We start from the raw sequence: 26,294 nt of genomic DNA, 5'->3' as shown, positions 1-26,294 counted from the left end.
ACTCTTAAGTTACAGGGGAAAAGTCTACAAAAAACCATTTTTTAATGTGATTGCACCAACTTACAGAGATGAAAGAAGAGAATAAAAGAAAAAAGAAAACACCTAGCATGTCATGTTAATCCTTTGCCAGGATATTCCAAAATGCTATTCTTCATTATATTTCCTTGACTTTTCTGCATATATTTTGTTAGTGACAGCTTGATTCTGCCTACGCTTATCAAACGGATGGGTGCATGCACAGCCATATGATGGAAAAAGGGCTTCTCCATAAGAACAGCAGCTGAGGGCAGCTTGCTGCCACCAGAATGAACCCTCCATGTTGCAGCTCATCCTGCAGGAGCCCTTGGGAAAGGAGAACTTGGGACACAGGTGAACCCGCCCGCTCAGAGTCTAGCAGCCACCACTGAAGCATCACTTGGTCTCAGTAGCTCTTGGAAATAGGTGGCACCAGACTGGAGAGCTTTTGTGTGCACTCATGTGTGTAATCTCTGGGCCATGTGAGACTGCAGGCTTTTTACCACCTTTGTGCAGAGTATACTCCAGGACTTCAGCTCATGCAAGTCTCAGGAAGTTTTTTACGATTCATGCTGAAATTTTTCCTTGCTGAGTTTTACCCCTTTGAACATCTTAGAATAATTCCTTTTTTGTCTTAATATTTTACACCCTTCAAATACTTGTAGATTGTTATCATATGTCTTAGTCATCATTTAGTCCAAACTGTACATATTAAAATCTTGTAATCTTTGCTCATATTTCAATCTCTTCAGCCTCTTAACTTCTGTTGCTCTTCTCTGAATTTTCCACTGAATTCTTGACAAGTTTTTGGCAACAGAGTGGCCAGAATAATAGTGTCATGGACACCTTACGGCTGTACAGAGATGAAGAGGGAAACTTGTGCAACACCAAAATGACATTAGCTCTTCCCCAAAAAACAACAAATATGTCTAATCTGTTGTTCAGGATCACTTATTTTTAGTGGCTGCATCACGAAATACTCTGAAATACAAGTAAATATTCACCTAAAAATACTAACTCAGAGACAAGAGTTTAGTACACTCAAACCTGTGCTTAATCAATCTTCATGTCACCTGTGAGGAACATGACATGGAACAGTATTCACCTGCAATACTGAAGAGAAAATTGCTGAAGGGAAGTCTCAAAAGACAGGACCCATAGAAAAGGGACCACACAGAAACAAAGAATCCAGACAGTTTTTTCACCACAAACCAAACTAAGGAGCAAATTACAATCAAAGAGGTAAGGAGGCAAAGCAACATTTTAAAAAGGAAGTATTTTAAAATAGATACAACTCTTCCAAACTCTGTAAAATTCTAGCATACAAAATCTCTACAAAATAAGACAAAGCATGGTAGCTTTCTGTGTTGTATATTTGGACTGTAGAAATATTCTTCAGGTAAATCTGATCAGGCATGGGACTACGATGCATATAATCTAACTACTATCTCCCTAAAAGTTAGGTATCTAACTGAAGCCACCATAATCATCTCTAGAGAGCCATTAATCCCATCCTAAAACCGTAATATATTTAGGATGAATAGCTCTCTAGGGGTATTTCTCCTCCTTTCCACTGATAACAGAGGGAGACTAAATAGCTGTCTCAACTGCATTTTTCTTGAAGATGACTAAAGTTAAGCAACCTGTACCCTAACATCATTTATAGCAGCTGGTCTCTAAAGGAATTAATGTAAGCAATCAGGTTGTGCAGGATCTTTGAATATTATCTTCTCTGGAATCTTCCAATTATTTGCTATTAAAACCAAAGCAAGCAACCAACTAGCCACCAAAAAAAAAAAAAAACAAAAAGACTTACAGAATTGTATTCAGATTTCTTTTCACACAAGTCTCTTAACATTTGTACCAACATGACAGGTACAGGATGACAGAAATCTGTCACTGCCTTTAGAGGTAGGGTTCAAATGCTCTGAAGTGGCTATTAGCTGACTAAAGTTTGGGAAAGAGCATTCGACCTTCATCTGGTTCACAACAGGTTGAAACAGAAAATGAGCAGGAACAAAGTTACTCAACAGAGAAGACTCACACAAAGATAGGACTTAGCAATCAGGCAAAAAAGGTTTCATTTTAGAGGACAATTATGGGAAACCATATGGTTGCAATGGTAGTGATCTGCAAAACTTCCAGAAAATTATGTCTGAGGAAAAGTGAGAGAAGAGTGAGTCTATTAAGACAGAGCTGACATGAGAAAACACACACACTGGCCACAAGGAATGTGCAAGCTAAGAGAAAAAAAAATTTTTTTAAAAAGAAGAAAAGAAGCGGGGGTTTAAAAAGAAAATAGAAACCAGAAATATAAGAAAAGAAATATAATATATTGACAATAGAAACCACTTTTAAGTCAGTAAATTCAGATTACAATGGATGTAAGTGGCTTTTAAGTGAGGTCAGGGTACTCTCCTGAACTTTCCAATTCAGGGAGGCAACACAGGAAGAAGGTACAACAAAGAGACCATAAGGAATAAATAAAATCTACAAAAAAACACCTGAAGGATATCAAGGCTCAAAAGTGATTACAATTTTCTAGAAGCAAAGCTGAAGAAATCAGTGTTCCTCACTGTCCTCACAGCAGAGGCAGGAATCAGGCAAGGATACAAAGCCTAGAGATAACTGCATCACACATGGATACAACTGGCACATCTAATGAGAGATTTTACTTATTTGACCATGGGAAATGTGGTTAAGGGCAAGAGGACATTCACCTCACACAAAAGGAGGAGGGTGCTGGGCACTAACTTGCTAACCTACTGAAGGTCTTTTAACAAGGACTAAAATGGGCAGGTGAAAAAAAAGATCTCACAGCTAAATACAAACAACAATTTATAATGAAATAGTAATAATAGTAATGATGCTGTAATATAATAATAATAAAAGCACAGGCTATCCTAATAAAGAGGAAAGAAAGAGAATAGCAGGGTTTTAACATCTCTAAAGTATGAGTACTTTACTGCTACCAAGACAGGAAAAAAATCCTGACGAAAACAGGGTATCAGAGTATCTAAGTATAAAAGTTACACAAACATGTACAGACAAAATCATAATGGTTCAAAGCACAAAATTAACAAGGAATGTCAAGAATAGCAAGAAACCATTCTATTAGCACATTTAGGTAGATGAGGGAAAATGTGGCTTCGTTAATCAATGTAGAGGAAGTTCAATTGACAGATGATGTGAGTAGGCTGAAATGCTTAACACCTTTTTTTACCACCATTCATTCAAAATTTCAAGTGGAAAGACATGGATAATTCACTTAATTCTCACAAAGAGAGGTATGGTCTTACTCCAGAAGAAATGGCAAACAAATTAGAGAGTACTGAGTTAAATATTTTTCAAATAATTTGTATATGAATTCATCCCGGTCTCCTTAAAGAATTGTCTGAAACACACTTCGAGACTTTGCAGAAGCCAAGAAAAGACTCAAAGAATAAATCTAGTACCTACCATGCAGAGAGAGAGAAATAAAAAGGGGGGGGGGGGGGGGGAGGGTGGAATTCCAGACCACAGAATTTAGGCTTAATTCCCAGAAAAAGTAGTGAACAATGAATCAAACCAGTTTTTAAGCACCTAAGTATAAAAGATGAGTAGCACTCAACACTGCTTTAAGAACAAATCATGCCAAAATAGCCTGATTTCCTTCTCAACAGGAAAAGAAACCTTGTAGAAAGCAAATGCCATGTACCTTGACTTTATTTTGGCCTTTGACATCTTATATATTTTTATATGCAAGCTAGGAACAAAACAAGCATATCCATGGTATCACACACATGCAAATCTATTTTGGATGAGGGAATCCACAGAGTAATTATCAAAATACAAGAATGCATCAACTGGGTTTCTGCCCTAAGTTTTGTTCTATTTGACTTTTTTATTAATAATCTAGATGATGGAATAGAAAACATTATTATTAAACCTGCAGATGAATGAACACAGGAGGGCACTGAGTGGCTGAATAAAATTCAGAATTACCTTGGCAAATAAAAGAAATCTCAAGAGGTAATGGATGAGATTCAACAAGACTACAGGTAATGTACCTGGGCAGAAATTATTAATGACACAAATACAAGATGGTGATAACTGAGCAGGCAGCAGTTTTCAGAAAAAGACCTAGAGTTCCTGTGAATTATAAGCTTGGTATAAGTTAGCAGTATTTGACAAACAAGGAGTCAATCATCTTTTTAAGGTTTGTAAAAAGAGACGTGTAACTCCAAGGACAGAGGAAGTAATCTTTCAGCTCTATTCAGTTTGGGGAACTTTCAGGATGTAAACAGACAAATTATGGGTAGTGCTTTCAAAGCAGATGTGAAGCATCCACAAAAAAAAACTATGTTAGAGACTAACAGAAAGTCTTTAGAACATAATCCAATACCTGCTAGACCTTTCCATTAGCCTGAATAGCAGCTGGAAATTCAAAAAAATTTGGTCATCTGCTCACTGTCAGGGAAAGAAAAATGAATAATAGGTACAAAACTTCTTGAAAGCAGCAGCAAAGGTAGAGTGCTGGAAATCAACTGCACCAGGGCACAGTATTTTGTTTTTTTAACAGCAACTTGACGATTTTGTTAAAAGTACATTCATCAAGACTGTACTATTGTATTAAGAGAGCAGAAAATCTAGTAAGTCGACTCCATTTATTTTCAATGTTTTTAAACTCCTCCAAAAGCAATGAAGTTTCTTGGTACCAACATATCAGCAGTTCTGTGATGAACCGCGAGTGTGCACAGGTGGAGACATGTCTGGACTGTTCCTACTTTCCCTTCAAAACAGACCTCTCCACCCCATCACCTTCCCATCCTTCTAATGCAGATTCTACTTACACCAGCTATTTACACAAATTACTGTCCACGCCCTTGTGTCACGGCTAATCCCATGGCACTGGTCCCTGCTTCATTCCCTCTCTGCCTTCCTCACCCCCTCAAAACCCCCTCCTCTTACCCCTGTCCCACTCCCTGCTCTGTTCCTCATGACCCCTGCCTCATGTTGCCTTGGGTCTCCTTCCCTGTCCTGAGGAGAAGGTGCAGATCCTGCCAGGGTCAGTGTTTTGGCAGCAGCTGCTGGGGCAGAGCAGGCTGGGTTACCACCACCAAGAGAACCAAGTTACCACCTGCCACATTGCTTGCCTGAAGCACTTTTCAGATGTTCAGGGCAAATACCTGAGGAAGAATGTTTATCATGTGGTCAGATAAGAATCTTGGCAGCAGGGCCGGGAGCTTCTAGCTGTTCGAGTGGCTGAAATATCTCAATGGATTGCTCCAGTCTGTGGCAAATATCATAAAAGAAGACTGCGGACAAATGATTTCCCAAGTCAGGCTTCATAGCTTTTTGCCTGCCTAGAAGACAGGCACCTCAGCTGTCCCAATGTATAAAACTTCACACAGCCGTTTGTGTTACCTGGGCTGTCACTCCAGAAAAAATGCCTGCTGGCAGATCTCCCTGAGCTAAGGACTTCACTTAGAGGCATAAAACCCTGCAGATACTGCTGAGCACCATGGTGTCTGATTCCCAGGAACACACGCAGAAGACACAGCTGGCCAGCAGGGTGGTCTGATGCATCTCGAATACGGAGCCCCAGAGCAGAAGAGATGCTGCTGTGCTGCCTTTGCCAACACGTGGATTGCACACAGCATGGCTGAGAAGTGTAATGCAGAGTGTGACCCTATGGGCAAGCCCCAAACCTCACAGTGCCCTGCAGATCTGAAAGGTCTTCACACAAAAGAACACAAAGGCTCTTCCCATCAATTAAAGTCCACCTACTTGACAGGAAGCTATAAAATAACAATCATGTCTTAAAGAGAGGTAAACACGTAGTATCTATTGCCTCAGGAAACACAAGAAGTTTGCAATTCTCTTCAAATAACAAATACAGGCAGAGGTAAAAAGGCCTAATCCTACTAATGTGGTGGCAGAACAGTTTGGAGAATGAGAACAAGACTAAGTTTTAACAACGTTCAAATTGAACCATTACTCAAACTCATTATTCAAATCCTTATACACTCAGACTCTTTCCAAATGCGCTACTAGTAAACACGGGCGTAAGTAGGAGTAAGCACACATATAAACTATTTTGTGTATTTCTGTGATGACTGCAGCTAACCCTGAAGCCACTGAAATTCTGCTAATGACAAGACACACATGTCCACAAGACAACAAAACTGAAATACCAGGAAGCAAATCCACACCATAGTGATTCATGTTTTTGACTCTGTCTAATTACTCAGTTCTGTCTGCTTCTATATTACTGGAAACCTCAAATATCCAAACAGCTTTCCCAATATCCACATACAAAACTTCAGAAAAATTAAGCCATTTCCTTTCATGTGTGTATCAACCTGTAGATTGCACAATATCTAGTGCAAAGTAACAGTGAGACGAAGAGCCTATTAAAAATAAACAAAAAAATCTCTTTCATATGGCCAAGTATGAATACCCATTACTAAGTCAAATAAAACTCAAACTGATTGAAAAACTACATTTTTCAAAGACTTGGTCAAAATTGCCATGACAGAGTAAAGTAGGAACTTCTTCTATGGCTGTTTTTTTCCAGACTTGTTCATGAGAAGGCCTTCTACACCTACCTCAAAAGTGTTTGGTACTTTCAGAAGCTGAGATGACCAAACCATGCAAACACAACCTGATTTCTTTACCAATTCCTGCCTTCCTACAGATAGCCACACTTTTTACTTTTATGTAAATATCACACTCTGCAATTATACAACTTCTTAAAACAACATTTTTGGCAGAAATGTCATGCCACTTATCTGGAATTTCTAAGCTCACTAGACCAAAGAGCCTTCTGGCCAACTATTATCTAAAATTGCTCTTCTAAATGCATATACTATGAGAAGTTCTCTGCATCCAGCAGCTTCAGCAGGTGCTTCTGGGCATTAAGCACTTTGGTAGAAAAGAGGCTACTTATTCAGAAACATAAATACGGAATTGGGCAAGTAAGATGAGATAATTAGTTCTTTCAAAGCTTAAGTCTTGACAGTTTTAGGATGTATGTTTTCATATGAAAAAACCTCAGAGCAGTTAGCACACTTGAACAAACACCCCTCCTTGATGCTAGCAGGGGACTATCTCCAATGAAGCTTTCAAGTTGATTACTTACTTTCTCTACTGGCCTGATCGAACCAGAACCTACAGGTATTTTCAAAATTCATCCTTATGCAGAGAGTTTTCACTGTGCAAATCCAATGTTGTTTAGCATGGAGATTTTATCAACTAACTCACAATTATTCATTAATTATGAAATCTATGAATTAACAGTGTTTTAACCTTATATGTGTACTTAGGAACAAAGTCAAATTAAACAGATGTAATACAAGTAAGGCTGGCAAACGTACTCTAAAAGACTCTTCAGAGCACAATCTCAACATACAATTATGAGCTCCTATTTTCACACTGTGCATAGGCCTCTTTAAGAGAAAATGAGTTTTTCCCAGGCAGCTTGTCATTACTACGCTCCCACCATATTCCGTTCTGCCATCACAACCAAACCAACCCATCCCAAAACCCTCCTTCTCATCTTGGAACTACACTGGAGTAGTCAAATGTAAGTAAAATACTTGCTTTTCTTGCAATAATTATAGAATTCATTGCACATACACAGTATCTCTGACTTTGGCATGTTTTATATTGGAACTTTGCATGTACAAACTGACTAAAACTGACTAACAGAAAGCCATCTTCAGTTATCTGTGCAGCTCTCAACAACTGCACGAGAAAACAACAGTGTCCAAGGAGAGGAAGGGCAATCAGTACTGCTCTGTCAACAACAGTGCAATAGTTGGCATTATGATATTTCCCTCAAAGTAAACAAGCTATTGAAATTTGTTTTGTTTTGGATCCCCAGTACAGAATTAATTGCTTGGGACAGTTTATCTATCTCTTAAGCCAAGCCTGCATGAGGATATTGAGAATGCTACGGCAAATCAACTAAACGTTTGACACCAATGTGCACACATTTAATTGTCTTGAAGCTGTGAGTAGATGCTCTAATTCAACAGCAAAGCTCCCTGTAGCTCCTTACTCAGTTAAGCTACATTGGTCTAAGACTAATTTACTCCTGAATTAAAGCAGTCCCCCAAGGACTCAGCACAACTCATTTTTGCATACTAACTTCATGCACTTAACCAATTTGCCTCAGCTCTTCCTGAGTTCCTCAAGCCTTATGGAGTTTTCAGCCTATAGCTGAAGGGAACTTGGCTACTTCATCTCCAATGCTGGGAACAGTAAACTGAGTGTTTTCCACAACACCTTCCTTCTAGAACACAGAAGAAAACCCCCAAATTAAAGAGAAATTCCTCGCATTGCTTAGCTGCTTCCTGCTCCAAGGTGACAATTCAGTGGATTTGGAGTTTATCATTACCTTGGTCCTACTCTCCCTCCTCAACTTTGTGGAAGCCAGTTCTTGGCAACCAGCATGTTCACACATACAGGAAACAACCAGAAAAAGGCAATGAAGAAAATGCAGGTGGATATTAATCCCAAAGTGGGATTTGAAATGTCTTTAGAGGTTTCCAATTGCGTCGAAGCCATAATCTACTGATACTGGTTTTGTTCATCATGATTTGGAAATGGCAATCATATCACCATCTTCTACTGTTTCTCATCATGACCATTGTTGTGGTACCTCAGCACTCTCTGGAAATGAATCATAACCCATTAATTCAGTACTAATTCAGTTCAATACTAATCCTAAACTGGGGTTGATATTTCTCAAAATATTCTAATAAAATTATGTACAGATAGGATTGATTATTTTTAAAACAAATTAGTTGCTTCCTTACTTGTGAGAACTCAGACTGCCATTTTATTTAGGTCCAAATGTAAAGCACTTCTGGGACTGTAAGTACTCAGGAGAAGTAAAGATGTCCTTCTTCCATCTGGGGTCATTAAAACTTACCTGGATGGTGGCAGTACTTGGGGAATACTTTGGTTTGGCTTTACTGCACGGATGTACAGGTTTCAGTGATGCTTTGAGTGCACCCACACAGACACACTTGTGCACACACTTGTGCAGACAATATCCCAAGGTACCTCATAAGATTAAGTTCATTGACTGAGCTATGAGAATGATAAACTAGTGTTAGAGGCCCTGCTGTACAGCAGCTAGCTGAAAGGGGTGTTTAGAGGAATAAACAAGTATACATAATGCCTACCATTTCCTTTCCCCAAAATAAATTCATTCATTATAAACGAACTGTCACATCATCATCTTTAGAGACTTCGAATCATGTCAAAGCTGTATTTACTGACACTGGTTTTTCTTCAGCACAATTTAGAAACTGCAATCTTATCACCATACTCTAACATTTCTCATCACAACCACTGTTGCGGTACCCCAGCACTTTCTGGAAATGAACCGTATTCCATGGATTCAATTGTTGATCTAACACTTTAAAACACCACTCAAGCCATGCACCACCAGAATAATGTGGGTGGTAGGCAACATGGGATGCACTGAAATATGGACTATTCAAATCTGTATTTTCAATTCTAGATGTTTTTAAAACTAAGTATCTAACCTCTCAGTGTCAATTAAAAAAAAAAAAAAGTCCCAATCCCAAAGGGATTAATAACAAAAATAAGTATGCAAATGGAAGTGAAGCCCTCTGGACAATATTTTCATTGATTTGCTGGAGAGAAGGACCCCTAGTGTCCAGCTGGATTTTAGCCAGCCTGGGGTCTGGTGACTACACAGCATCCAGGACGAAAAAACATCCTAGCTTGTAAAATATTTCCTGCAAACACTTTCCCATCCCTCTTATTTGGAAACTGACTCATGAAAGGAAAAAAAAAAATACATAAATACAGTTCTGCTCTCCTAAACTAATTATTTCAAAATATAATCAAGGTATCATGTGATCACCTGGACTCTGAGGATTCATCATTACTGATGAACAGGAATGTGCCTTGGCACAATAGTTTCACTGGTTGATTATGCACTGCAGACACCTATAGATAAACATCTCTATTTGTAAAAAATGAGCACTGTCTCTGAGAGCAGTTGCTGATGAGGCTTTAAAAGCAGCATCAAAAAATGTAATGCTGGAAGGATGAAGCTGCCCAGCCCTGTCATGTGGTAGCTCCGCTTTCTAAGGAGGAAAAAAAATCTGCACGATTCCTTATGATCAAGGTTTTACCCATTTATTTGGATAATCATTCAAATGGCTAAACAGACATCTAATTTGAAAATAAAAACGGATTGATGCAATCACAAACAAGTTCTGAAATTGTGATTTATAAAAAAGAGGGGAAATCTTGTTCTAAGCCAAAACACACACACAGTTACCTTTTTCTAATCAGAGCATTCATTTCTCCTCATTATGATCTCACAAGCACATTAAAATCTTATTAACATTAATTACTTCTGAGCGTCTATGCATGAGCAGCGACAGGCTTGCGTGCGCGCGCGTGTGTGTATGTGTGTGTGTCTCTGGATCATATCTACATTTATATACCTTGCTGCACTTTGCTTATAAAACATGTGAAAATATTGCTGCTAACACCAATTAGCTAATTTCACACACACAGATAGTAAGCTGCTGTCTCGCTGCACAGCTTATTATAGACCAGCAGACAGATGGACAGACAAACAGACGCAAAAAGCATCGCGGCTCCTCCTAAATGCAAGATCTAAAATGCCTGGCACCCCCAGGAGTGCGAGTTTCATCCTCGTAAGTCTGAGGGAACAAAATGACAAAAATAATTAAAAAAATAATAGTAAAAAAAAATAGGAGACAGCCAAATATCCCATTTTCTACACAGATGGGTTCAATGATGAAGTGATAGAGACAAAGAAAAAACTGGCAGGCAGACAAGCAGCAGGCGCACAGAGAGACAGACAGAGACAGATAAACAAAGCAACAGAGAAAGAGATGAAAGCATATTCATACATGTGAATTTGGGCTAAGCAATAGTAACTTCAGCCCACCAACAAGGTAAGGAAAGAAATGGCAGAGGCAAGAGTCACCATAAAAGTGACTTCACAAGCAAAACCCTGACACTTTACAAAACTATTTATGGATTCTATTTACACTGAGCACACTAAATGCAGCAGTGCTGCTGGTGACACTCAGCTCAACCACAAACTCCAGAACAAACACAGGAACCTATGTGCCACTATGGAACTGCACCTTCCTCTTCTTCTTCACCCTTTGTTTCCATCTAATTTATATTCACCTCTATCCTACTTCTAAATCTCATCCTCCTGAACCCTTCCCTCTGCCAGAGGTTAAGACATAAACAACATATCAGCATCTCTCATCATGGCAAAGACATGTTCATCCATCACTGGGGGATCAGCCTCTCCACTGGGTCCCAGGGGGACACTTGCTGGTCATCTTCCTCTCTATCCAAATACCCATCTCTCCTCATCTTCTTCCACTCTGAAAAGAACTGCAACCCTCAACTGGTATTAAAACTTTAATTTATATCAGCAGGATACAAGGTTTAGAAGAGTCATAAATTGCCTTTCAGCCCTACTACCCTTTGTTCCATTTGTGCATTCTTCCACTGATGACATGATCAGGCAAAACACTATAAGGAGAGAAACAATTAAAGCTAATGAAGATGGTTTCCTTATTGGAAAATTTTTTGAAATGACTACATCTTAATTTCTCATGGTAACACATGTGTTTGCATTTTCTGCTCACTCCTCTCAGAACAAGAGAAGTTAAATGTGGCAATAATTACTGTGTTATCCCCAGCCTTTTTTACGTAAAGGTTTCGGAGCACTTCACAAACTGTTCATGAAGCTTTGAGGCATGCAGAAGGTTCTCCCATCACTCTAGCTCACTGCTAGGGAACAGAAGAGCAGAGGTGAAGTACCCAGATCAGTAAGAAGGTCTACAGCAGACCTGAAACATCCTCTTATTTGTCACATCTTCTCTTCTTACACATGCCATATCTAAGGTTATTAAAAATAGTACCTGAATTAAAAAAAAATAAATAAATTCAGCATCTGAAGATTGTACTCAGGATCCTTGATTTGTACTTAGCTCACTCATGACCTTCTCCTAATGCTGCTTATCCCGAAGAACCTACTCCCAGAGAAAGCCAGCACAGCTGCTGAGAAAACTACCATGAATTCAGTCAAGCAAGTTTGGGATGTATTGGGTGTATTCCAAACATCCAAATCAGTTCTGGTGCATTCTCAGCAAATCCAGTGATTCCAGGAAGCTCTGGAGCTCCTGAGCATGGGCATTATTACAGTTGTCTTGCACACAAGTGCTGAGCTTGGTGCACCTTGCCCGAATTCTGCTCAGCTTGGTTTTACTGTGCACACACAGCAGATCTGATTACACTGCAGAGCAGGAACCATGGCATATGGCCCCTTCTGCCACAAGGAGCAGGTTCCTGACCTGCTGAGGCAGAAAATAAGGAAGCAAATTGAACACCAGTCCATTTGCTCGGCTTACTGCGCTTCTTTTGTTAAGGTAAAATACACAGGCGTTCAGAGTAAGGATATAGAAAAGTAAAAGCATTATAAGCAAAGAGCAATAAAGATTTGAAGCTTTACAGTTTTATGCTTATGACAAAATAGGCTTTTTCTTGCATATTTCCTAAAAAATAGAGTATAGACCATTAAAGTCTCTCTTGAACTATGCAGAATTACTTCCTCTAAGAGGAAGTAAGATTCTTTCTGACAAGGCAAGGAACCTCAACAGTTTCAGTTAAGAGAGGTTCACCCAGAAGTTCAGCTCATTTCCTCAGGCTTCCCAGAAAGTTTGGAGTAATCCATGGCCTGTCATTCTTCCAGATTCCAAACCCTCCACTGTGTTCCCACCACACTGATCTTTAGGCACACTGAAACTTAGGAAAACAGGACAGCCAAGCAGAATTTCCCCCTAAACACATTGGTGATCCCCATCAAAACCAAGAAAGGGCCACAGAGAGATGTGAGTTCAATAAAATGGTTAAGAAGTAAGTATCCTCTAAATTTGCTGACTTAATGCCTACATAATTGTTGACTCTTTGACCCATCTTTCCCCCAAACCCAATTAGATGCATAACGGCTCATGGCACCCAGAAGGAAAAACAGTGTGTCCTATAAAGCACTGCTTCGGAGTTTTTGAAGACTACATACACCCTAATAAATTATGGTAAAAGTTGTACCTCAGTCAGTTAAAAAACAAATCCAGAAACTGATTTATTAAAGTAAATGCATAACACTGAAGGTGCTTAATGACAGAAAAAAGTTGCCAGTTTTTATTACCACAACAGCACGTAGAGGCAACTGTGTAGCAGGGAACCTTCGTAGAATATCTGTGTCTGAATTTTGCATGTAAAGTGGACACAAGTATCCTAAAGAGTAAGAGGACTCAAATACAATTGACTTGAGGATCTCTCAAAGGACCAGTGCTTATCAGCAGAATGAATCTGAGTGACCATTCAATCTAAAAAACGGTCATATATGTGTGAAAGGGGAGCAGGGGATAAACCTCTCCTTAGGGGATGGATGTAGAGGAGGGAAAGGTATTTACTGCCTTTCCTGTACGAAGAAGCTTGACTTTCCTTTCTCAGGTGGGAATTATCCCAGTAAACCTGGTCTCCATGGACTGCATTCATCTGCTTCATGAACCTTACTGTACTGCGTCTGCCAAAAGTTCCAGCAGGCTGAGTCAGTGTGAGAGTACTTAAGAGGTGCACTTGGCACGTTGACCAGCCTCGAGATCCAAACCCCTTTGTGTCCTCTTGGAGGTTAATAAGACAAGGTTTTAGTGACTCCATCCTGGCTCTTATAAGCTTCTTGGGGATTATCGAAATTGGAAATTGCATATGCAAAAGCTGGTTCATCCAGTTTTTAGGAGGGACATTCATCCCATTTGCCCTTCAACCCTTGAAACGTGAGACATGCCTGAGGAGTGTTCTTTGTTATAGTCTCACACATATACCCAGTTATGGTGAGTCCATATGTCTCTGATAAAGGCAAAACCTTATTGTGCATTCCAGCTTTTTCTTTTGTAAACATACTACACTAGATGAATTTGGCTCTTAAGGAAGAAAGTATTAATTGTGCTGGCTAATAAAACTTTCTGTTGCTGTCCTTCCAATCTGGCCTTCTAAGCATCAACAGTCATTAAAACTGGCTCTTGGGAAGTGAAAAAATATTAGAGAGCGGTACAAACCCAAAACTTGTTTGCAAGTTTTCAAGAACTGAGATCTCAAGATCTTGAGAATCTCATTCTCAAGTAACAAAAAGTTAAATGCAGCTATCCCTTGCACAGTTTTCAGGTTGAATATACAAGCAAATCAGTTCCTCCCACTGTTCATTCTCTGAGAGATGCCTCGGCAGCAACACACCTGTGCTCTGCCCAGATCCAGCACTCGTGGGCTCCCTTCACTGCCTGCATGGGCTTTGTCCCCACTGACAAGTTTAAACAGACCAGTAACAATCCTCTTTAGATGCTTGTGTCCCCTTAAGGGCTGTTTTTCCTTCTCTCACATGGCAGTTCTTAGACGTTAAGAGCCATTGCACGTAGAGCAGACATACACACAGGAAGTTCAGAACAACAGAATTATTTGAAGGCACCTTTGCCTTAATATGTGATAGGGAGCTCCGGTCGTCTCTTGACGACTATTTAATGGATCAAGAAACACCACTCTGTATTTCAGCCAGATATAGCTTTTCCCTATGATTTTTACTGTACAAAGAGAGGTGGAAGACTGGTCCAGTTTTGAATATCTACTGCTAACATCTAAAGCTAACACTGGAGCTCATCAGGATATATCCAGCTGAGAGAAATCCAGCCACGGGAAAACAAAAAAATTGAAGTTACTTTAACTCAGTTAAGAGAGTAATTATAAATAATAAGCAAACAAAACACCAAAAAGGTTTTTTTCTTTAAAAATTCTGCTGTTAAAGACTTTGTTGATGTGTTGGTATATTAAATGTATTTGGCCTCAATTTTCAGTTACTGTAGGGTCTTTGTATTTCATTTTGGAAGTAGAAACAAGACTTTAATGGCAAAGAAGTTGCGTGTGTGTTACAATACCACAATGGTGTAAAAAAAAAAAAAAAAAGAAGAAGCCTAACAGTCTTTAACATAGCCAAGAATCATCTGAGCTTCCTTTGTCCATGGAACATGGTCTTTACTTTTCCAACTCCCATCTGCATGTACAATACACTGAGGAAGGAAGAAAGAAAGGCCTCACTTCCTTCTTCTCTCTGTGCCTCGATTGTTTCTAATTAAAAAATGGAAATAATAATGTTGATTCAGCTACTGAAATTAGGCAAAACTAAATTAACTACTTTCATTAAACACTGTAAGATACTTGAATAAGTTTCTTCAGAAATGCAAAGCGCTATTTATCCATATCAGCAGCTATCTATGGCTAAACTGTCCTAGAACCTTTTGTGAGCATTCCCTCCTCCTGCTGAACTCAGCTGATAACTGTTCTTTGTTTTGAAGGACATGTGTAACTCCTTTATCTAAAAAAGCCTGGGAAAGACTGAGGCATAACTGGCACCTCACTTTTTTGGTGAATGAGAACAAAGCAAACCAAAACAACAACAACAAAAAGAGATCACACAGGGTCTCAGGATTAAACCTTTGCAGATAAGAAAAAAAAGGCATTTTTTTTGGATGGTAAATTCTTTGCAGCCCTTGCCTGAGCATTATTCTCATAATCACCAACACCTCGTAAAAGCAAGCCTTTTCATCAACTCCATAAGCTGAGATTTCAAGGAGAGATCTGGGAAGAATCTTATTAATACACCTATGTATGCTGCCACAAGGGAGACAGTATCTAACACAGCAGAAATGAGGTCAAATGCAGCAGCACTGTCCTAAAGAAAACTGTCTCCTGGTCACAAATCACTTGTGGAGTACCATGCATCATCTTTACTGCTTCAGACGTATGCCAGCTGCAGCCAGTAGGGAGAAATACAAAGCTAAATTCAGCTCTTGGTTCAAGGTTGGTTCTTCCAAATTTCATGGAACTGGTCCACTTTTATAAAAATGTAACATAGGGCAAAATACGACCCATAAACATTTTGACAGATACACAGACATTCAGAAATTTTGCATGGAACTTCTTATCCCAAGAGCACAGTCCTCTGAAGATGATTATTGTATGATGATTATTCCAGCTCACTGCTCATAAGGAAGAAGGAAAGGGCTGTGGCCTCATCCCACCCCCTCTCTGGTCCTACTCATACAGAATCCTGCTGTAAAATTTTCTCCCTCTCTTGCCAGTGGGACCAAGTTAGTCCCTATTTTTGCATGAAGTTCAGACTTTTTGTCCTCATTTTCTTTGAACAGCTCTGCCCCCTGCCTGCGTCTCAGCTTTTATTTCTTCTAGCTGCTCACATTCTTCACGAACCTCCTTCCTAAATGCTCCATTTGTATCCTTCTACCACACTGAAGTCAATGTTCCATAGTAACATTACTCCAGATTCCAGTAACTCTTTAAAACAGCCTACAGTCTTCTAAACCATGTTCCTGCACAAGCAGACTTCACCAAGAAACTCTAGAGATGTTCATTTTAGCTCACGTCCTTTTTCCTTTCAAGTTTCAAAGAAACCTGCAAAAGATGTGGAGTGAAAATTAAATAAATTCTGATAGCAGAATAAATTATCACAGGGCTGGATATGGATGTGATCTAGACAAGAGGGCTCTCTCTCCAGCATTGAGACAGTCTTAACTGAGATAGCTCAATTATTAATAGGAGTTTGGTCAAGACAACCTAGGGCTGAATGCTGTGAAATGACATGGCTCAAAACATATGCAAAATTAACTTGAGATCCAACATAATACAGCCTGCATGAGCAGGGCAGAACAGTTTTACAGATATCCAAGCTACCTAAGTAAATACTAGCTCTTAACCTCCATGTGGTAAAAACCTTTTCGAAAACAAAACAAAACAAAGACACAACCAAACCCCAGGGCTTCAGGTGTCAGTTCTAGTCTGACATGCCAGAGAAAGACCACAAGTATTCAAAAACTTCATGGGGAGGCTAAAGGGAAGTCATTAGAGTAAAGAAAGAATTTGTAATGCACTTCAGGGTGATAACAAGGCACAAACTCAAGAGGGAAGGATAAAACTTGCTAGTATAGCTATAACTAACACCCTCCTATTTGCTTTCAGAAATTGATAAACATCATTATCTCTATCCTGAAGACAGGTAACTGGGAAATGAAATGACTGGTTGAAAATAACACAAAAAACTAGAAACAAACTCTGAATCCTGCTTCCCTAATGCACAGCTTATCCTCATCACTATCTTGCATACAGTAGTGACTGCACTGCAATCTGATTAAAACTTCTGATACTGCACTATGACTTCATGCTGACAAAAATATTTAAGATCCCTGTAAACACATTGGGAAAAAAAAAAAGTTTGTCTACAAAAGTATTAAGAAAGGCTTGGAGTGGGATCCAGTCCCCTGTAAAAAGGGACTCAGAGACTAGAAGAAAAAGCATGTGAATTCGAGAATCCAGAAATGCCCAGCACTAGGGAAAAAGAACTGAGCTTTCTCTTGTCCGACACAAAGTTCTGCATAGCTAACTGTACTGCAAAAGCACAACTGGCTTTTAATCTCGTTCAGGAGCAGCTGCTTTCACAGCAGTGAGATGTTTCAGGATGAGCCTGACTGACTTGGTGGATAAATGATTTGAGGTTGGTATAGCTCAGAAGGAACCAGCTCATTTAGGATATGTCACTATCTTAAAAACACTTTTCCTATCCAATTGCAGCAAGCTTTGAAGCTTTCAAAACTTGGCCGTGGCTTGGAGAGGAAAATAAAGCAGCATTTTCATGAAATGCTGGAAATTACAAAACAGGGCTTGGACTTCAAACAGTCCACCAGGACAGGCTGGGCCTTTGCCGGGAACTCATGTCGCTTCTAATCACTTGTATTAGTTTAGCACCAGCAAAGGTGCCAGATTGGTAGTCCCAGGCGCTGTATTCTCTATTTATCCCCAGAGCAGGTACCGCAGGATGGCAGGCTATCACAGAGATGCCAACCCCTGCTCCAGTTCCTCCCATCCAGGGACCTGGTGAGAGGAGGGTGATGAGGTCTCAGTGCTGTGTCTGCTGTGACTGCCCACACGGGGGCCAGTACCCTGCACTATGTTTCAGAAGGATGGGATGCTAAACTGCGTGGCTTGTGAAAGGGAAATAACGGAGCATCAGTCTTCAAGTATCCTCCAAGATGCTGAGATAGAAGGACCAGGAAATCTTTTCTTTGCATTACATTCTAGATGTCTCAAAATGAATGAATACTTGAGAGAGCGACAAGGCCAGAGAGAGTCAACGTACTGAGTACAAATGAGATTTATACGTGACTTGAGTCACTCCAGACAATTAGCTACCCACCAGGCTATTTGGTTTATTGTCCCTACTGGATAAAGATTTAATAAGCAGTCACCTAGATGGGAAACATGAGACTTGCAGAAAGGAAACTTTTCATTACTCTACATGGAAAACTTGAGCCCAGTCCCGCAACAGCTCTGCACAGCTGATTCCCACTGGTGTGTCAACGGCTGCAAGATTAAGCTCTTTTTCATGACAGTCCACACAGGTGGAAACACAGGGACCATCTCTTATTGAATAATTACTATGTCAGAAATCTTCCACACACTCCAAATATTCTATGGAAATTTATCCAGCTTTTTTCAGTTTCTTCTGTCCAGTACTCAATCTTACCCAGGACAGACATTTTTTCATGGTATGAAAGCACAAAACGCTGGATTTTAAAAACTTATCTACTTGGGAAATATGCTGTGTAGGGAACACATTAAACAATTCAGTCTATGTTTGGAAAAGAAATACAGATTCATCACAACGAGGAAGGATGTTCAAGAGTATCCTGAAAAAACAGCCGGTATTCAAGCCAAAGGATAGGATGAAGTGGGCACAACAGTATAAAGCTGACAAGCAGATTTAACTGACAGTGACAGAAAGAATTGGAAGCTGCCAAAGCCTAAGCTACATTAGGGCTTCTTCAGACACTACATACAGTAAAATTGAAACTAAAAGCATCAATGAGAACATTTGATAAAACCCCTTCAGATGGGAAAAATCCTAGAAGCAGCTGCAGCAAAACAGAAAATACAAACTTTGGAAAATCATAGGAAAAGGGACACCTATCAAATATAAGACTGGGAAAAAAAGGCTGAATTACAGATTGAACATTTCATGACCTCTCAGCAGTCATGCCTGGTATCCAAGGGCTTAACACACTTCATCAGAAGACTTCTTTTGCTGTTACTGCCGCTCGTTGCAAGAGAGCTCAAAGCCATTCATTTGGAACAATTTTTGCCAGGCAGTGTCCCAGAGGGTGTGGCCCGGTCTCCTGGGAATAGCATTTGTTAGTTTTAGAGAACCAGCAGAGGGAGCACATCAGCAATTAAACATGGTTTTCTTGTGTTTGTGCCTAAACAATGAGATTTTTTGGTTGAGTTTTTTGTTGTTGTTTTGTTTTTATTCTCAGCATTCCTCTGTCACTAATGCCTGTGACTCACTTAGCTCTCAAATTGCTGGGAGTTTAGGAGCCAGAACCATGGAGAATAGCAGGCTCCAAATCCAACCCACATAAAATGACAGTGGACACAAGCTTTTACCTAGTTGTCTTTCTTCACTTTCTCCCCATGTCAACCTCCATCTTACGCATTCCTGACATCCTGCCCATGAAATCTTGTACTGCCACATGACGATTACTTTCACATTCCTGCACTGTAACCACTAACTTTCTAGTCAGAAAGAAAGGCATATGGATCGCTAGAGAGGAAAGAGAAATCAATAATTAACTTTCAGTCAGCTGAAAGGACAACTCTGAAGTCCATAAGACAACTTTCCCAGTCCTACTTTTGTAGCCTCAAGGAATTGATCACACAGCTATCGATGATTTTAGAAAAAAGATTAGAAAGCATGTCTTTTAGTTGAGAAGGAAGAAAAAGGAAAATCAGTAATTCCCATGCTGTATTTACCTCCGCATCAAACGACACACTATACTTGCTTGCATTTTCAGCTCTACCACGACCCCAAGATAAATTCACTCTGTCTGAAAGTGTCATATTAAGAGGTCACCTACAGGTGTAACTTACAGAATGGCACCATGTCTGTCCTGCAAAAATTTCCCATAGGTGCTCTGCAGAGGGTTGGAAGCACTGCATTTATTCAGGTTTCCTTTCTTCTTTGCTGTAGTTACCAGCTAGTTTAATTCAGACTTTCATAACCACTGGTTTGATAGTAGCTCAAATATTCTGGAAGACCCTACGGGTTCTGGTTCACCTTTGCTACTGTCACTTACACTTGTGCAAACTGGACATAAAATGTTACCTACTGATCTGTGTCCACCCACTGCAGAAAAGCACAAGGAAAGAACTACAGCATGAGGTATTAAAGAATTAAGTCCTACAGACACTGCCAGTGTTTGAATTAGGTAGGACTAACTTGTGTTAGAGTCCCTACCTGCCATAAAAGATCTCGAGGAGCAGTACCTGAGAACAGCAAGTACAGCACAGGCTGCAAATCTGCCCTCCATGGGGCTGGCAGGGCAGGTTGTCACTGATGGGATGAGGCCATTCTTGGCATGAAAGGATTTCAGCCTTTGCTCTGGCATAGTCCATGGCCTTTCCTCCCATAGTGCCATCTAGTGCTCGCTTCTCTGTGAGGTGAAGATCTGCCCCCTCGAACAGCCTGGGACCCTCCACACTCATTTCACCAAAGCCAACACCCAACTCTCAGAAGAACATTGTTTTTTTTCTTTAAAGACAGCTTTATCCCATTAGCCCAATTTCCAATTCCTGTATTCTATCTACTTCAAGATACAAAGTCTTCCCTGCACGTGGTAAAAGATGAACTTCTTTCTTCTTGCAAACCTCAGGGATGTGTAGCAACCTGCCCTGCAGCAGCAGCAGCAGCAGCAGCAGCAGCAGCAGCCCTGGCTGCCCCAGCAGCTATGGAAGAGGAGGTGGCACATGTCCCTGTGCTTCTGGTGACCATTTTACAAGACCCATCTGCAAACAGAACTCTCGCCAGCGCTGGGCGGTCAAAATGCTGTCATAGCACATGATGGTGCTGGAGGATTAAGTTCAAAAATGTAAGAAAACATGAAAGACATAAGCAGCAATCCTTCTGAAATGCCAGTCTCCTATTAGAGGAAAATTGGATCAGTGCCTTTAGAACTAAATATTAACTTTTATGATAAATACTAACCAAGAATATAGTCAACGCTATCAAAGGAAGAACCACCTGGACAAAAGCCTTTGCCTTTATTTACTCCTCACCGAAAGTTTAATACATCTGTGGAAATCTCCTCAAGTTAAAACGGTACAGCTCTTACAAAAGTATCTCAAAATTTGGTGTATGGTCAAACAGTACTTTTTACCAAGAGAAACCTGGCATAGACAGCTCATTAAAAATCCAAGTTATTTTTCACAGTTGATACTGTTTGTTTACTTTCTGAAATTTTCTTGGACCAGACAAGAACAGTGAAGTCCGTTTCACTTTGATTTGCCATCATTTTCCCTGTGCACCACAGTGTGAACATTAAACCCTTTAGTAGGAACAAGTTATTCTTTAAAAGTAACTATTTCCAGTGCATTGTTTCATTAAAAAAAAAAAAAAAGACATTTATAAAGAATTTGGATTTTCTGAAAGTTTTGGTAAAAAAAAAAATCTAAGTAACTTGAAGTTAAATTTCAGTCTTTAAATTCCCATTAACTTGTATGAATCTCTTTCAGCAGAAGCTCTTTACCATACAGATCGCAGTTTAAAAAACTCCTATAAAAACAGACTGGAGTGAAACCAACTGAAATCTATAAGGCCACAGCATGCGATCAATTTCTAAACAGAACTTCTATTCAAATTATTCTGCTTAAAACCTCATATGGTCTGCAAAAATGAGCAAGGTTTTCTTGAAACAATTTAAATAACAATTTATCTAAGACTGTAATCTCTCTTGTATGGGATTTGTAAGCCATCCCACAGAATTCTCTAGCAGGGGACACTATTCCCTATTTACATCAAAGTTTTACATAAATACTATTACAATTTTTTTAATATTCTGCAGCTGTTTTCCCTTATGAATAAGCTGGGCCTATGAAGAAAATGTGAAAATAGGAAAACTGTGAGTAATATTTACAATAATGATATATTCAACACAGGAAATTGCTACAACTGTCTTTATCAAAATAAACAAGATAGATATTTTTTCCTCCTTTAGGAGACAAGCAAAATCCTCCACTATTAAAAATAATTTGACTTGGTATTTGTTTGGTATTTGGATTTAACTGTCTTATATCCCATTTTTGGTCCTGTTAAAAAAAAAAACAAAAAACAACCAACCAAACCAAAACAACAAAACCCCAGCACAAAAACATACACACAAAAAACCCAACAGCATTGCTTCTCGTCTCACAGGAGTGAGAGCGGCACATACACACGCCATTCAGCCCAAAATTGCTCTAGCTACAGGGCATGGCAAGGCATGAAATAACTGCTCCAGGAGAGCACTTCCTCATGTGGGTGTGTTAGATAACTGTCTGCTCCAACACTAAAATAAAGCACAGTGTGACCCAATGAGCAGCGCCAGCCCTGGCCCGCACAGCTGCCCGGGCTGCGGGCAGGGGCACCCCGAGCACCCCGCGCACGCCGCGCCTCCAAACCCGGCCATGCCCCCCTGGCCAACAGGTTTGGCATTCCCCGAGTTCCAGCTACATCACCAGATGCCCGATTTAAGTTTACTTAGGCATACTTTACCCTTTGTTGCTTTATCCAGATTGCAAACGGACTTTGTGCTATTGAAACGGCTAAGTTGCTGGTTTGTTTTTTGGTTTGTTTTTTTTTTTTTGGCTAGAATATAGTTGGGGTTCAAGGAAAATCACATCCTCCTAGTGAAGAAGGTTTTACTATTAGAAAAAAGTCTTACTGGAGAATGAAAAATGTTTCTCCTACTGTGACTCTCTTTCTCTGCTTGAATTCTTCTTGCCTGGAGTTTTCATAAAATCAAGAGCTATCTTGTAGTCATTTTTAAAGTTTTTCAAAAATGTTCAGATGAGTCTGGGCTTCTGCTAAAAGTACATGCAAGAATCTGGAGGTCCATGGGCTCGCCTACAAAAAACCTGGGCTGTTGAGGAACATACACCTGCACTAGTTCAGGACAAAATGACAGGTGCCTGAAAACCCCTCACCCATCCCACAAGGAGGATGGCTGCAAATGCTCCTGCTGCCTCACTCCAGGCTGACCACCACCCAGAAGCATCAGCAACTCCACCTTTAAGACCCCTACATTTCTGGCATAACTTCAGCATCCCCTCTACTACCAATCTGATTTTCAAAGCCTGAGATTCAAACTTTAGGAGAGGAGGAAATACCTTGCTACAGTTAACAGGTCATCTGGAGCAATAAACACATTTAAAGTCTATCAACAAAATATTAATTTAGAAGTTTGAATAAAAGGAAGGAGGAAAAAAAATTAGTAAACAATGAATGTCATTCCCCAGCTAAGAGATGAGCCACCAATTTTTGGCACACTGATACACAAAACCTTGAAAAGTTTCACTCATGTTCTGGAAGAGCTGCTAATAAAATGGAGCAAGTAGTTTCTGTAGTTATAGTGCCAGTAAATAGATCTGCTGCTTTGGATTTCAATTAACTTAGTTTGTTCAGCGAGGAGGCACTTCTGTAGAAATGGGGACTCGTAAGTTAAAGGACAGCTAAAAAAAACACCAAACAGCAGCAAAAAAACCTGTTGGCAGCAAAAGTTCTTTCTGGCTGCAAAATAATGGATTTTTAAGAAACATTTCAAAGGTTTTGAAGGTTTTGGAGAATCTCCTAGGCAGTCTCAGGTGGGTTAGGAATATTGCATTATGGACTCCTTTGTGCTAAAAGGAAGGCCTAATGCATGTTTTTAAGAAGTCCGCCTCTTGCTATTAAATAAATAATTTTCTATTAAAAAAAGGTGATTGTTAGTGTTCAGAGATCTCCACTGATCAGCGTCCATTTTATATAATTACTTAGGATTCTCCAGAACATTTTATGTAACTCACTTCCACTATCCCTTTTCTTTTCTTTTTTCTTTTCTTTTTTTTTTTTTTTTGTTACCAGCAGAGTAGCAGTTTTACTCTCCAACAGAAATGACAAGAGCTCAGATAAAAAGACCATTTCAAATGGATCAGTTTAAGCAGTCTTTAGAACCCATGATAAATCTGGGCTCCAAAAACTCGACAATGCTAAATGGGCTATGAAATGCATCACAAATCCCTCCCAAGAAAAAAAAAAAAGAAGAAAAAAAAAAAAATCAATTCAGAGAAAAGCTTCAATGTTTGAAAAATACAAATAAGCAGCATATTTGTGGAACGAAAAATGGTAAATAAATAGTTACTATTTCTGGACAAAATGGCTCGATAGATTTCATAATTTGCCACCACTGTAAAAAATATCTATTCCCTTCCCCCCTCCCTTCCCCGTCAGTACACACGGAAACACAAGCATAACCATGTATAAAGTGGGAGGGTGGGGGGCAGCCAAGGATACAAACTCCCTCTTAGAAAGTTTGAATTCTTATTAACCCAGTGATGCCTCCATAATGTTACATTAGATCAGCAACACAAAAGTTAGAATATATGTCTCCTTTCTTCCTAGTAAAGAAAACTGCAAAAGCATTAATAACGAAAAATAGATGTTAAAAATATCCTGGAGGAAAAAGTACATGTACAATAAGCAAAATTAACCCACTCTGCCCCCAAACCAAAACAGATAAACAGCAAAATCTCTGAATAAAAATCCTGTCAGGAAGAGTGGAACCTGCTTTCTCTTTTTTTGCTTTTATTTACTGTATGCCAAGCATGGACTTTAAACTTACAGTGTGCATATATATAGAAAACAAAGAATGAGAGTCACCGTTAACCCTGGTCACCGGCATTACAGTTAAAAGTCATTGGCAAATACTAATAAACCCCCATTTAGCAGTAAATAAGGAGAACATGATATATGGACCGACAGATGGAACTGCATAAACAGAAAAGAAAAAGCAGAGAGACCCACAAACATACAGAGAGAGCTGTTTTAAAAGAGTGAAAGATATTGATTTACTTGGAACTAGTGTTGGAAAACAAACGTATTTGTTTCCTTCATGATTAAAAAAAAAAAGTAATTAAAGTGAATCATAAGGGGGCACACCCTTAAATAAGTAGGGGGGGGAACATTTGTAGAGGGTAAGGCCTTCTGTAGATGTTCCGAATTTTAAGCTAGCAAATAGGTCTGGCAAACTTACATCTCCAATTAAAAATCGAGGGGGGGCGGGGGGGGGGAAATAAAGAACTGCTGGTGGTTTAAGGAGAGTAGAGGCTTTATTCTTTTATGTTTTATAAAAGTTGACTGGCCTACCTTGTTCCCCAGTCCTCAGTTTGTCTCCTCATAGTCGCTGTCTCCCTGGAAGTACAGTGTGAGTGGTAATGACTGCCTGCCTCCCTAATGAGTCCATTTTCCTGCTCTTGATGTTGTGTATATACACACACTGCAACCTACCTTACAAACCACAGAGACGGGAAAGGGAGAGCGAGCGAGAGAGAGCGAGCGAGAGCGAGCGAGAGTGCGAGAGACAGGGAGAGCGAGAGAGGGAGAGAGAGAAAGGCGCACACAGACAAAGCCCTCCTACCAGACAGCAGACAACCCTCCTTCTCCTATCTAGCAAAATACAACTCGGCTAATGCAGCAACAGGTTCAATACTGCCAGGCTGAGGCAGCGTAGCAAAGGTATACGGGGCTGAGCAGGATTGCTGGCAAATAAACACTTCGGTGCCGGCTGGCTCCACCTTTCTTATTTATGTTACAGGATGTTGGAATGCATTGTTTCAGACAGTCCATATGATTATCATAAATACATTTTTTGTGCATATTAGCATGAAGCGCCGAAACGTATCAGCCATTCTGCTCCGTAACCTTATAGCTCTAACACATGCAGGGAAGGTGTAAACATATCTCTTTTGACAGGCAGACTACACAAAGCCCACTGATGATTTTAAAGTCATGAGATCTTTCAAGAAAGACGCTCCTGAAGATAGGTTTCCCCAGACAATAGGGGAGCAGGGAAAATTGATCTTGATGAGGAAGAAGTCTTCCTAAGAGACTGCTCGGTAAACAATTGAAAAGAGAGGGCTATTCTCCCCAGCATTCCCTCCTTTCAAAAATATATATTGGGAAGCTTCTACCCCTACAGCTATAATAATGTGCTGTGCTTATGTCTGAACAGGTGCAATGCATATAGTACATGGTGTTACAAGGACAGAAATAAATCTCTCAAGTAAAA

At 39.8% G+C, this 26,294-nt stretch overlaps 1 long non-coding RNA gene across 1 annotated transcript in view; it reads right to left on the bottom strand.

Moving 5' to 3' along the window:
* Positions 1-25,686, bottom strand: part of LOC109144161 — a 330,238-nt gene extending 304,552 nt beyond the window's left edge. Inside the window, exon 1 of the long non-coding RNA XR_002044738.3 lies at positions 25,373-25,686. This is a non-coding gene — a long non-coding RNA (uncharacterized LOC109144161). The remainder of the gene's footprint in view (positions 1-25,372) is intronic.
* Positions 25,687-26,294: the final 608 nt, after the last annotated feature.

Source organism: Corvus cornix, chromosome 1, assembly GCF_000738735.6.
Source record: "Corvus cornix cornix isolate S_Up_H32 chromosome 1, ASM73873v5, whole genome shotgun sequence".
In the NCBI taxonomy this organism is placed as follows: domain Eukaryota; kingdom Metazoa; phylum Chordata; class Aves; order Passeriformes; family Corvidae; genus Corvus; species Corvus cornix.
Note: the sequence above shows the minus strand (reverse complement) of the source record. Positions and strands in the feature narration are given on the sequence as shown.